General features: G+C 37.0%; 1 protein-coding gene across 5 annotated transcripts in view; it reads left to right on the top strand.

Annotated features, from left to right (window-relative positions):
• The window catches only part of PTCHD4 (patched domain containing 4), a 231,821-nt gene that overhangs the window by 155,933 nt on the left and 62,329 nt on the right, over nucleotides 1-13,559 (top strand). The window lies entirely within an intron of this gene.

The following is a 13,559-nucleotide window of genomic DNA, read 5'->3' as shown; positions in this document are numbered from 1 at the left end:
TGATAAATTGCCCCAAGACTGAAACAGAATAAGCAGAATACTGCATCTGACCAGAAGCGAAGAAAGGGTCATGCAACTTCATTGGGAAGCAAAGAATAACTAAAAGCAAGCCAAGAAAGAAAGTCACAGACCCCTGTGGAGTCCCACCTTTGTGGTTGTCATCACAGGTCATGTGTGAGATGAGACAGGCAAAAAGTTAAGGAGTTGTGATGCTTCTGTGCTGCTTTTAGGATTGCAGCAAGTCATAAAGAAACCTGTCAGGTCCTCTGGGAACTCTTTGCTTTGATGGCATGAGTTGGTGCCACTCTTCTCTAACAGAGAAGAACTTTTATGGTCAATTAAACTAAGAATACTAGGAAAATACCCTGCCAGTGAGGTGTGTAACTCTGTCTATAGGTGGCTGCAGATAGTCACCATAACAAATGCCATATATTCATAAACATGAAATAGAAATATCAATAAATATTCATGAATGCCTTCTTTGTCCCAGACATTTTTCTGAGTACTAGAAGTATAGCAATAAACCAAAAACAAACGTTTTCCTTCATGAAGCTTAGATGCTGGAGGAGGAGACAATCACCAGCAGCAACAAAAAGCATATACATATATATATATATACACACACACACACACATACATATATAATATACACATATAAACACATATACATATATATTAAAAGCATATACATATATAAAATGTATACATATGTATATGCTTTTTTATATATATAAAATGTCTGGTTGTAAGCGCTATACACATACATATATATTAAAAGCATATATACATATATATTAAAAGCATATACACATATATAAAATGTATATATGTGTATATGCTTTTTTTATATATAAAATGTCTGCTTGTAAGCGCTATGAATAAAACAAATCAAGATAAGGGGAAAGAAACTGATGGGAAATGCTGTTTTATATAAGGTGGTTGGGGAGAGGGTCTTTATGAGGAAGTAACATTTGATCAGAGGCTTGAATTAGTTGAGTAAAAAGAGAAAAAAGTAAGACTCAAAGGATTGTATTTGTATTCTTAAAAACATATTACAATCTGCTCTTAACTGGTTTTGAACAAAGTCTCAGTGAATATTGTTTAGAAGTCCAGGGCCAAAGTTCTTGAACCTGTTCTTTTGAGCTACTAGTTACAGAATGCCTGTTATGGGTGGGGCACTGTGCTAAGTGCATCACATACCTCATGTCTGTAATCCTCACAAGTCTATAAGGGAGATATTATGTTCCTCATTTTGCAAATGAGATGACTGAGACTCACAGAGTTTAAGGAACCAGCCCATGATACTCGAAAGAAAGTGACAAGCTTGGATTCACTCTGGGGTCTTTACCCACTTGCCCTTAACCTCCACACCTACTCCCTCATTTTGAATGCCTCTGTGCCACTGAGTTTCAAAGTCATCTTCATCTTCACTTTGATAATAACCCAAAATAGCCTGTTAGACATCCTTCTCTTTCTCTCTCCTCCTTCATGTTCACTCTAAAGTGAATCTCGACTCTGGGCTTTTCCATGTAGTCATGACTCGGTTACACTGGGCAGCAGCAGGACAGTGCTGGCCAGCAATGGTCTGGATCAAGCATCCGGCCAACCAGGAGAGACAGCAGCTCGGGATGAGGGCGAGGCTCACAAGAACCAGCTGGCAACATTGACCAAGATAGTGAATTCCATATAGAAATAAATCAGGGAATAAAGGATGTAGCCAGCAAGATGCAAAGCCCAGACAGGTAGAAATATTTAGGGCAGTGTCAATAAGAACTGGAAATGTCAAGGGGAGTGCTGACCATCCAGAGTTAGTTTTTTGTTCCCCATTCATATTTTGTGAGTGATGTTAGCCTCAGCCAAGCACTGTGAAGTGGCACTCAGAAAGAAGAGGATTTTAAGGAATCACTGCCCCCAGCTGGGACAAGAAGCACGTGCCAAGAGAACTGAGGTGACATTCGTCATTCACCTGAGCTGACTCCAGAGAACCTCTTTAACCTGTGCAACTAAGCATTCTTACATGTTCAAACTCATTTTTATGTCCAACAAATTAAAGTTCAGATAAGAAAAACCTAACAAGGAGCCTACACCATTTACAATGGTTTTATAGTTGCCATTATCATTAACATGAAATATAAATCACCAACTTGACATCATCCATGCTCTTTGCATTTGGAACAAGAAAAGAAATCAAATGAAGGGCACAGAAACCACACTGTGAGCTTATATCAAGTGTGGAAAACAAAAACAACACGAGTTTTGTTCTTAACCTTAAAGACATCTAGTTGGAAATGACACAGAGGTCTAAGCAACATCGATCTGTGCAACTTAAGTTTCTTTTTATATGTAAGGACTCTGGAAAAACAAAATATCAAAAGTGCTTAGTGCTATAACTTGAGTAAGGCCAATAGACCTTTGATTGTGTTGGTGGAAAGAGTAGTAAGACTATAAGAATTCCCAATGAAATATAGTATATAATATACTTACAAGTTCCAGAAATTAGAGAAAAGAAAGCCTGTAAAGAAAATGAGACTGCACTGCCTAAAACATATAGGGAAGTCTTTTTATCAAGTATTTTGATTTTCTCTTTTATACTTTGAATTTGAAGAATATTTTTAAATGTTACTTTTATGATAACATATTTAACTAATGACTGACAGAAGAGTCAGTATATTTGATGAATTTTCCAGCTATTAATAATTTCTCTGATATCACTTTCTCTCTATACTCTTGTCCAGCACTAGTCAGTAAGACATCAGCACAAGAGGAAATTGAGAACTCAGATGATAAGAACCAAATACGTACCAAAGGCTCCAAAAAGCAAAATAAATATCCAGATAGACAAGCTTAGGCAGTAGAAGCTACCAAAAACAGTGTCAGCAATAAAGATACGTGCATTCAGCAAAGGAATCCCAGTAGGACTCAGCAGTAATTGGGAACCAGGCACGTAAAGAGAGTCAATTTTTAGGCAAGGAAAACCAGTAACAAGAATAATACTCGCTACTGAATCCAAGAGACTGAGCTCTGGGCTAGGGGATCCTTATATGTTTCCTTGTATCACAGAGTCCTGTTGCAGATGAGCTGAGCCTACTGGTGAATGACCAGCCAGCTGTGAACATGCACAGAGTTCATTGAACAAGGACACCCAGCCAAGGGAATGAAGGGGGATTGAAACCCAGCCCAGATTCCACTTGCCAAACCATATGCTCTGTGTGGCTCTGGATCCACCTGGAGGAAGGGATACCTTTATCTTGTCCCCACAATCAGCCCTCTCGCCAAGTTGTGAACTGATGGAACTGCAGCCACTTAAAGAATCGCCTCTTTCTAATTCCCACAAAGGAGCCATTTGGGCTGGCAGGGGGCTGGTAAAGGAAACCAGACACTCATCCACAATGGGAGTGCTGGTGAAGAGAGAAAGGAATGGAGATGGGATAAAAGGAAAGAGTCAGAGAGAAGAGTGAAGTCAAGACGTTAAATGTAGAATTTAATAAAATAAGTTTACTTCATGATTTCTTCCAGGAACTACCTTGTATTCAAGGAGTCTCCTAAAACTAGTGTTCAGTTGAAAATGAAAATTTGAATGTAATAACTACATTAGTTAAAATTAAGCTTAGCTATGCGTAACAGAAATCTACAAAATAGTAACTTTTTTTTCTTTTAAGACAGGGTCTTACTCTGTGGCCAGGCTGAAGTGCAGTGGTGCAAACGTACATCACTGCAGCCTCAAACTCCTGGGCTCAAGCAATCCTCCCACCTCAGCCTCCCAAGTAACTGGGGCTTAGGCATGCACCACCATGCCTGGCTAGTTTCTTTTCTTTTCTTTTCTTTTTCTTTTTTTAGACAAGCTGTCTTGCTATGCTGCGCAGGCTGGTCTCAAATTCCTGGTCTCAAGTGTTCCTCCTACCTCGTCCTCCCAAAGTGCTGGGATTATAAGCATGAGCCACCCTATTTTGCTGCCAAAATAGCAACTTAAACAAAATAAAAATATATTCTTCTCTCAAGTAAAAGTTTGAATGTGGACAGTCCAAGGCTGGCATAGTGACTCCTCTTCTGAAACCCATTGTGATTCTTGGCAGCCAGTTACAGAAGATGTCTCTGTCTTCAGGGTCCCAGAAGGAGATGCAGTCATCGTGTTCATATTTTAAGGAGGGGGATAAAAGGAGTGGTAAACGGCTCATGCCACTGTCTCTTAAAGAAATTTCCCAGAAGTTGCTATACTATGTTTCAACTAATAGGGCATTGTCTAGGGCTTAGTCACATGGCCACACGTAGCTGCAAAAGAGGGTGAGAAATATTGTCTTATTTCAAGTGGCCTTAAGCACAGCTGAAAATTAGGTGTAGCAAGAGGGAGAAAATGGATATTTGGGTAGAAGATTAATAGTCTTTAATAGAGAGACAAAAGCTGATTTTTAAAAACAAAGCCAAAAGATAAGATCATTTAATTAACAAAAGATAAATATAAGTGGATAGCAAATAGGAGGGTGAATGTGTAATGTACTATTAACCGAAAGTGTAAAACAAAGCAGAGAAATGGCACTTTCTCTTATCAAATTAACTCTTGAAAAGAAAAAAATGCTGAATAATTTATAGAAAGGTGTCAGAGTTAATAATAACTATGTTGAAGCAGTGGGACTACAAATTTATTTTTGTCATAAGATCATATTTTATATTTAGAGTAGTGGACAATAATATTTTCTTTAAATGTTAGCCAGTTGTTTTGCTTTTTTGTTTGTTTGTTTTTTTTTTTTAATCGATGTCTCTTTGTTTAGCTGTTGCTGCAGACAACTTCAGTCCTTGTCTCAGCGGCCTAAGCTGACAGTGTGGTAAATGGAATTAGACTTCAAAGATCACCTTTTCTTCCTTTCTCTTTCTATAATCTCAGCAATAATAGGCAGAATCTATTTAGCTGTTCTCAAGAGGTTCCCAATTTCCTTATCTTAACCTTTTCTTTAATGCTTGGGTGGCAGCCATCATTCTCTTAGGAATGGAATTTTACCTTTTTTAAACCTACATGTCTATCCATAAGCTAATTCTTTACACTGTGTGTACTTGTTTGTCCAGACTTATGTCTTTCTGATATTCTTCTCTAATATAATTGTATGGGTGGATCTTTATAAGTGTTGTGGAGCAAAGCAGTAGACAATGGTAAGGGATAGGCATGCTTATGAGAAACAACCAATTCTGTGGGCAGGATTGTGAATGCAAATGTTGGTTGAATCCACATCCAATATTGGATGACAATTTCAATTTTTATCTTGAACTCTTCTTTCTCTTCTGGGATACAGATTCATGCATGCAACATTTTCATTTGATGGAAATTAAGTATCTCTAAATGTATCAAATTCAGAATACAATGCTTAATTCCCCTCACTCTGCATACACTTGTTAATTCCTAGGTTTCCCCATCTGGACCCCCACCCTACAGTTAATGAAATCACAAGCCACACAATCACTCAGGTAAAAATCCTAAATCATCATCGTATATACATATACATTTTCTGCCTTTGCTAGCTCCATCCTATCCTCAGTAAGTTCTATTTGACCCACTTTCAAATTATATCCCAAATCCAATCTCTTCACATATGTCCTGTGGTACCTTTGGTCCAAGCCACTATCATTTCTTGTTCAGTTACCACAATAGCAGTCTGTGTTAGTCAGCTTAGGCTGACTGCTTAAACAATCAATACTCGAACTTCCAGCTTAACACAGTAAAGGATTATTTCTAACAGGGAGGCTCTGCTCCATACAGTCATTCAGGGACCGGGTTCCTTCAAGCAGTGACACCACCATCACCTAAGTCCTAGAAGTGCATGAGGAGTTGTAAGGTTCAGGTCCTAAAGTGGCCTCCCTCATTTCCACCCACATTCCATTGGCCAGAAGTCAATCACATGACCCGACCTAATTGCAAGGCAGACTCAACAACATAGGCTTTCTGTCTGGCCAGGAGGAAAATAAAACATGTTTTGGTGAACACCCAGCATTGTTTTTGTCAGACATATATCCTGCTTCGACAACAGAATGTCTTTTGGAAAAATCAAAAATCACAGCCTCACACTGCCCTGTTTAAAGCCTTTTAATGGTTGCCCTCTGGGATTACACAAAATGCAAACTTCTTATCCTGATTACAAAATCCTACATGATCTCTGACCCTGACACTTCCTTTTATTTATAATTTTCTCCCCTCTCTAAGCACACTCATGGCCTGGGGCTTTGGTAAAAACCAGTCTCTCTGCTAGAACTCTCTTCTTTCATATCTTTAGATATTTAACTCCTTCTTATCATTCTGATTTCCTAATTGCCAACTCCTCAGAGAGGCTGTCCATAATCGACTGATTGAAAGTACTCTCCTTACATACCCAATGGCTCACTCTCTAATTACTATATTTTGCTTATAGCATTTATCATGATGAAATTATCTTATATATGGTTTTATTTTTATTTATTATTTTCTGAAGCCCTTCACTTTGTTAGGAGCAGGGATCTGGTATGTTTTGTTTTTCATCAAATTCATCATTAGAACAGTGACTGATATATGACAGGCTCAAAATATCAATTCAATTTGTTGAATGATTGAATACCTATTTTAGTTGAATGTGAGTTTGAGTTCAATTGCTCTAAAAGAAACCCAAAATAATGGTACTTATAATCAAAACTTATTTCTCTCTCAAGTAAATAATTTGGGTATAAGAAGCCCAAATTTAAGCAGTCCAGGGCTGTTATACTGTCTTCACAGAGCCAAACTCCCAGATCCCTTCAGCCTCATTGCTTGGCTATCACTAGGGGTTTGGTCTAATCTAACTAGTTCACTATGGCTCACACCTCATCCGTATTCCAGCCAGCAGGTGGGAGAAAATAGGACCCAACCTTCTTTATCCAGGACTCAGAAGTTGAACACATCATTTTCTCTTACATCTCATTGCCCAGAACTTAGTCATGTGATTACACCTAGCAGTAAGAGTACATGAAAATTTCAAAGTTAATCTATGTAACCATTTTAATATTGTACCAGGATAAAAACTGGAGTTCTGTTATTGTAGAAGAAGGAAAGATATACTGGGAGAAAACTAACAGTCTCTTCCATAGTATTTGAAGTGATTTTTTTTTTCCACTTAGAATTTTATAAGGGAAAAAAAATCCATTGAAAAGAATTGAATCCACAGTAATGAATGACCGCTATAGCATTTGGAACAGTTAAATATGTCTATAGCTAGCCAACTACAAATATTGTGCAAATATTCTAACATTACTCATCCTTTTCTTTTAATTACCCATAATATCTTAACAAAAATGGCATAGAGCAATCTCAGACTTATTTCTTATTCAACTTTTTTGGTACTTTGTTGTCCTGGTTCTTGTCTTGTACTCCAAGATCCCACACCATTGTATTTCCCCAGGTTGATCTGGATTTTTTTTCTGGTTTACAGTTAATAGAGTAATTGCAAAGAACTCAGTTTCAGGTTGGATCTTTAAAATGCAAAAGCATTCTATCTTTACTACATTAACTATACCAATAGCATTTCCATTGATTTAGCTATTCTTGTTCTCCTTAGAAATACACTAATATGCACAAAATGAAAATTCAAAAAGGGTGGTTTTCTGGTGCAGACATGAAATTTTTTAGGTCCAAATGTCCGTGAATGCCTTCTGCAGCTGCTATTGGAGGGTTAAAAAAATTCCTAGGATTTTGTGAGGAAAAGATAACATCTGTGTTGAGTCTAAAATAGAAAACATGTACTTAGAAGCTCTTTCCTCTTTCCTCTACTGATTTTTCCCCTCTCCTCTTGGCAAATCATCTTCCTAGACCCATCCATCCCCCAACCACCTCTAGGCTCTACTGCTTCAGCAACTGAAGTTTGACGTTATGCCTGGAGATAAAATTCTGCTCAACTGCAGTTTTAATTTTTCTATTTCTTGTGCACTTTTTCATGGTTACAACTATATTATTCATCATCTTACTACTTGGATTTTTTTTTCTATGAGGGTCTTTAGCACTATCAGGATAGAAATGAATTGCAGATATGTCTATCTTCAAGAAAGTATGATGAAATCCCCGGAAATATTTCAAACTTCCAATAACTCCACATAGGAGACATATATACTGTACGTTCATTTGGCAATTATGAGATTTAAAAACTTTTTCCTCCAGTGAATGTCTCAATGTATTTGAGTTTGAGGAAATTTATAAAAGTATATGCATAGTAGAATCAAGTGTTTTCTTCAAGATGATGGTTGATGAACTAAAAAGGTTATGGGATACTTAAAGAAGGAATAGTAAAGAAAACATTTCAAGACCAGCATGAGGTAGTTTATAGTGTTCTTGTGTTTTTGAGCATCTACCTACTTAGTAATACACATGATTTGTATATGTGAGAGCCATTGTCCATTTCGCTGATTATGCATTTTCATCAATCTGACTTTTGTTATTTAGACTGTGTAGGGTGACTGATGATGCTTTCAATTCTAAACCAGTTTAAAACATGACCTTGAGCAATTTACTTACCTTTTTTGTGGCATGGGAATTTTGAAAGGAATGACTAATTCTTTTACTCTGATTCTTTTAAAACATAGTAGTTGTTTTGCCCAAAAGTAGCATTATTGAAAAAAATATATAAATTAAATTTTGAAAAATATAATTATGCTTTAGATACAAAAATATAATCATATTTTACTTTGCCCAAAAGTAGTATTATTGGAAAAAAGATACAAATTAAATTTTGAAAAATATAATCATGTTTTAGATACAAAGTTGTCCACTGTATGTTACTTTATATTATAGTTGTAGTTTAGAAAATGAATCTCTATAAGACAAATAAGCAACTCGATTTTATTTCAATGAAGATCTTTATTGAACCAGGGAATTTCTTTAAAAGATTAACTGAGGAGTACCACCCCAGGAAGATGTAAATACAAAATTGTTTTATTTTTCTCTAATTATTGTCTCCAACTCAAGCTTTAACATTTTGGACAGATTCTATAACTTTAGGTGAAAAACATTTTAGTTATTACAATTCAGCCTGTGTCACAATAAATCTTCAATTTTGTGGCCCATTAGCCATTATCAACTAGCCTTGTAGGAGGAAGCATGGTATATTCCTCCGGTTCTAACACCTTAGAGTACATGTGTGTGTGTTTGTGTGTGTGTGTATGTGTGTGTGTGAACTGGGGGTAGATAAGAAAGTTTGGTTCAAGCCTGCCTGCTTCTGCTCCCCTCTTCTACGTCTAGCTCTTTCATAATTGGGAATGGAGATAAGGGGGCAGATCTTCCTAATCGACTGATTATTTGTAGGTGATGGGGAGAGAGCCTTTTCTTGCTCTGGCTCAAAATGGTCCATCCTGCTGCTGGAAGCCTCAATAGTTGTGGTAGTCTTCGCCTGGATGATGGGGGTGGTTTGCTGAGGATTCCCTCAAAGAGGGTCAGCAGTGCCAATGCTTGGATTCTGGGGTGGGCTATAACCTCATTTGGCCAGTTTCCACCTAGGCAATTTGTGTCCTGCCTCCTCCATTAACATTTCTGCTCCTTCAGTGAAACTAGAGGGACTGCTAAGGTCCTTCCCCATCTACTGAGAGAACCACAGGAACCCAAAGGAGAATATCAGCATCCTCTTATCCTGAGCCACACTACACAGTCCCTTCTCACTCCGCTGATGTCAGGTCCTCCAGCAGCCTTCAGCACTTTGTGGGATTGGCAGAGCAGAAGCAGCCACCGGTCTTTTTTCACACTCACAGCTTCAGGGCATGCATACACATCACACTCTCTCAAGAAACCTCTCACCATGCACTGGATGATAACACTGAAACAGGATTCAGATTCTGCAGCTCGGAAATCTTTCAGCAGTGTGTATAAAGGATTCTTACAGTATCACCACCCAGTCCACCCTCACTCCCCAGAAATTCCTCACTTTCTCTTTTGCACTGAGACAGTTAATGGTATCTTTCAGCCTTCGTTACTGATTTTGTGAAGTTAGGGGTGTTCTCAGGTACTTTGTGCTTCTTTGTCCCAGTACGGAGCAATGCTGAGGCAATGCAAAAAGTCCTAGTCTGTGTTTCTAATAAAGATGGTAATTATAAATGTCAAGCACTGTAATTTATTATCAAATGTTTTACAAATAAAATAGCATTACAAAGAAAGTAACTTCCAGGTGTGCCTTTTAGTTTTCACTCTTTTTCAGCTTCAGTTTTCTTACATGCGAAAAAAAAAAAAAAATTCTGTCTTCTATTTTCTATGAGTCTTTTCTACCAACTGAGAGCCTTTTGGAACTTTCCACCATTTTCTTCAGAGCTGATGTAACCACCATTAATCTGTGAAAGATGCTTAGGACTTTCAATGCCAACCAATAATTTTCCTCTCTACCCAGGAATTGTCAGCATCTTGAAGTGATCTCCATAAAGAATTTTCTTATACTTTGTCATAAACTTGAATTCTGACTATGCCTCAATAATGGTTAATACTGCAATATAAATCTAATACATAAACCAACATATCTAGCAATGTAAAGAAATGCTGACAAAATAAATATGTCATTTTCTTAAATAAATAAGTGCCTTAAGATTTAACATCAGCTTTTACAATCCATATTGACAAGAATTTTGGAGCCTGAGGCAACCCTCTTTATGGCTTTACTTTTTAAAGCAGAGAAGTAGTAAAAAGCCTGTGACATTTAATTAGGTTTCTTTTCCATGGAATTACCACTGTAGACCTTTCAACATGGATGGTTAATCACTACCTCAGGCAGACATATTTTATTGCCCTAAATTTGAAATGAATTCTAATAAAGTTTCAGGAAGTAGCTTTGGAGAAATTTGAAAAAGTTGATGAAAGAGGAGAGAAGAAAGAACATTATGATAAATAATATATCACTTTCATGCTCCCTTTTGACTGATTTACACAGTACTGACTCTTTTATTTCTTCTTTCTTTATTGATTTACTTGACTGTATTAATCAGGGTTCTCTAGAAGAAAAGAACCAATAGGAGATGGTACAAGTATAGATAGATAGATAGATGATAGATGGATAGATAGATAGATAGATAGATTCTATTATATATAAAAATCTTTTTATATATTTTAATTATAATAATATTATATTAATACTAATTAGAGAGGGAAAGATTAACTATAAAGAACTTCTCACATGATCCTGGAGACTGAGAGGTCCCATAATATGTCTTCTGAAAGATGAATACCTAGGAGAGACAATGGTGTAAGTTCAAGTCCAAGTATAGGAGACATTCAGTCAGAGAGAGCAAATTCTCCCTTCCCTTGCCTTTTGTTCTACTCTCACCTCCACTGGGTTGGATAAGGCCCATCCACATTGAGGAGAGCAATTGGCTTTACTCAGTGTACTAATTCAAATGCGAATCTCATCCAGAATCACCCTCACAGACATGCCCAGAATAATATTTAACCAAACACCTGCACATCCTGCAGCCTAGTCAAGTTGACACATGAAGTTAATTGTCACAATGACAGTAAGAAAACACTTAAATGCCTGCTAAAACAAACACAAAACACATTGGTAAAGAAAACAAAAAGATTCTATCATCCATACAGATGTTTTGTGTACATAATACCAAACATAAGGGTATTTGAATGTATTTTGTAAATTAACTGAATTTTCCCACTGTTATTCATATTTGTGGTATGGCATAGCCAGATCATTGGACAATAACAAACATGAGAGAAAAAAATCACTATTATGTTAACACTTGTGCATCACATATATTCAGAAACAGAGTCCAGCAGTCTGGCTACAGAGTGTGCCAATATCTACCTCAGAGATAACCTGCAACAGAATTGCCTAGATGCTTGTTAAAACAGCAAGTTTCTGAACTCCAACTCAATCTACAGAAAAATGTCTAGAGAAGGGGCATTAGAATCCACATTTTAACAACCTCTGCAGCATCAGCCTCCTCCAGCATTCTTCAGTTTTGGCATCTCTGCTCATAGACTTTCTTTCAAATAACTGGAGGCTTGAAATGAGAAGTGGTTAGAAAATAATTTGGGCTCTCTTTGTTTTTGTACACTGGCCCCACTGCTTACAGTGATAGTCCTTTTCAAAGGGGTTTCAACTTCTACTTTTATCTACACCAATCTAACCCAGAATATAAAATATTTTCCCCATTGTGAATCAATTACTTTATCTTATCAAGCACTAGTTTGCCCTGAAAGTGCAAAACCTTTACTCAAAATTCAATCATTTTCTTTCTCTGATTTTTTACCAGAGTGAAAAAATAAATTATGACATAAAAGAGAAACACATTGCTTCAGTTTCTGGGAATGAGGATTGGGGTTGCAAGTCACCCAAATCGAAAGATGCTAAATAGTGTGAGATACTTGTCCTCATTAGAGGAAATAAATATGACTTTTTCTTGGTGTGCAAAGTGATATTTCGCGAACCTCATTTTATAGTGCTCCCCACTGGGACACTGTCATTATAAACAGAATATTATTTAATCCTCATAAAAACCCTATGAGATTAGTACTACTATTGAATTCCCATTTTACAGATGAGAAAAACTGAAGCATAGAAAGCTAAGTGCCTGGCACAAAGTGACACAACCAATATGAGGTAGGGCCAAGGCTGGACCCAGGATCCAAACAGAATGACAGAAACTCAAGTTTTTAACAAATACAAACTGGAAAATTAGGGATAAATTAGCTTTTAGCAGTGCTAGTCACTCAGAACTAGAGATGACTGTCTGAGATGACTGTCTAAGGTGACTTTTAAGAGAGATTCTCACTCTCATCTTGAGCAATCACATGGGGAAGCAAGGCGAAAGATAGAAAAGCTAGACTAAAAAGAACATTTTAAAGATTATTCAGAGGAAAAGGAGGGAGAAACAGGAGTTGCTCAGCATTTCCACTGAAATTCAAGTCACCAAAATTTCCCACTTTGCCCTCTGTGCTGCTCTTGGAACAAAGCCTTGCAGATACTATTTTTTAATGTATAGTTCATTGAATTATATTATTTGACAAGATGAAGGGTTTATTTTACCTCAAATTATCTCCCTACTATTGTACTATTGTTACAGTTCATCAATTATTGATCCCAATAATAATGTCACTAATTCTTATTCATTTGAATTATTAAATGTCTGAAAAAGAAAACATTCAAAGAAGGTATGAAGGAAGGTAATAGTGAAACTGAGGAAATGGAAATACAGTTGGTAACAATAAAAACCATGTAGAGAGGAGAGCATTAAAAAGCAAGCAAGTGTATCTTTATAGCAGCATGATTTATAGTCCTTTGGGTATATACCCAGTAATGGGATGGCTGGGTCAAATGGTATTTCTAGTTCTAGATCCCTGAGGAATCGCCACACTGACTTCCACAATGGTTGAACTGGTTTACAGTCCCACCAGCAGTGTAAAAGTGTTTCTATTTCTCCACATCCTCTCCAGCACCTGTTGTTTCCTGACTTTTTAATGATTGCCATTCTAACTGGTGCGAGATGGTATCTCATTGTGGTTTTGATTCGCATTTCTCTGATGGCCAGTGATGATGAGCATTTTTTCATGTGTCTTTTGGCTGCATAAATGTCTTCTTTTACTATTCACAATA

The sequence above is a fragment of the Pongo pygmaeus genome, chromosome 5 (assembly GCF_028885625.2).
Source record: "Pongo pygmaeus isolate AG05252 chromosome 5, NHGRI_mPonPyg2-v2.0_pri, whole genome shotgun sequence".
Taxonomy (NCBI): Eukaryota; Metazoa; Chordata; class Mammalia; order Primates; family Hominidae; genus Pongo; species Pongo pygmaeus.
This window is presented reverse-complemented; position numbering and strand designations above follow the sequence as displayed.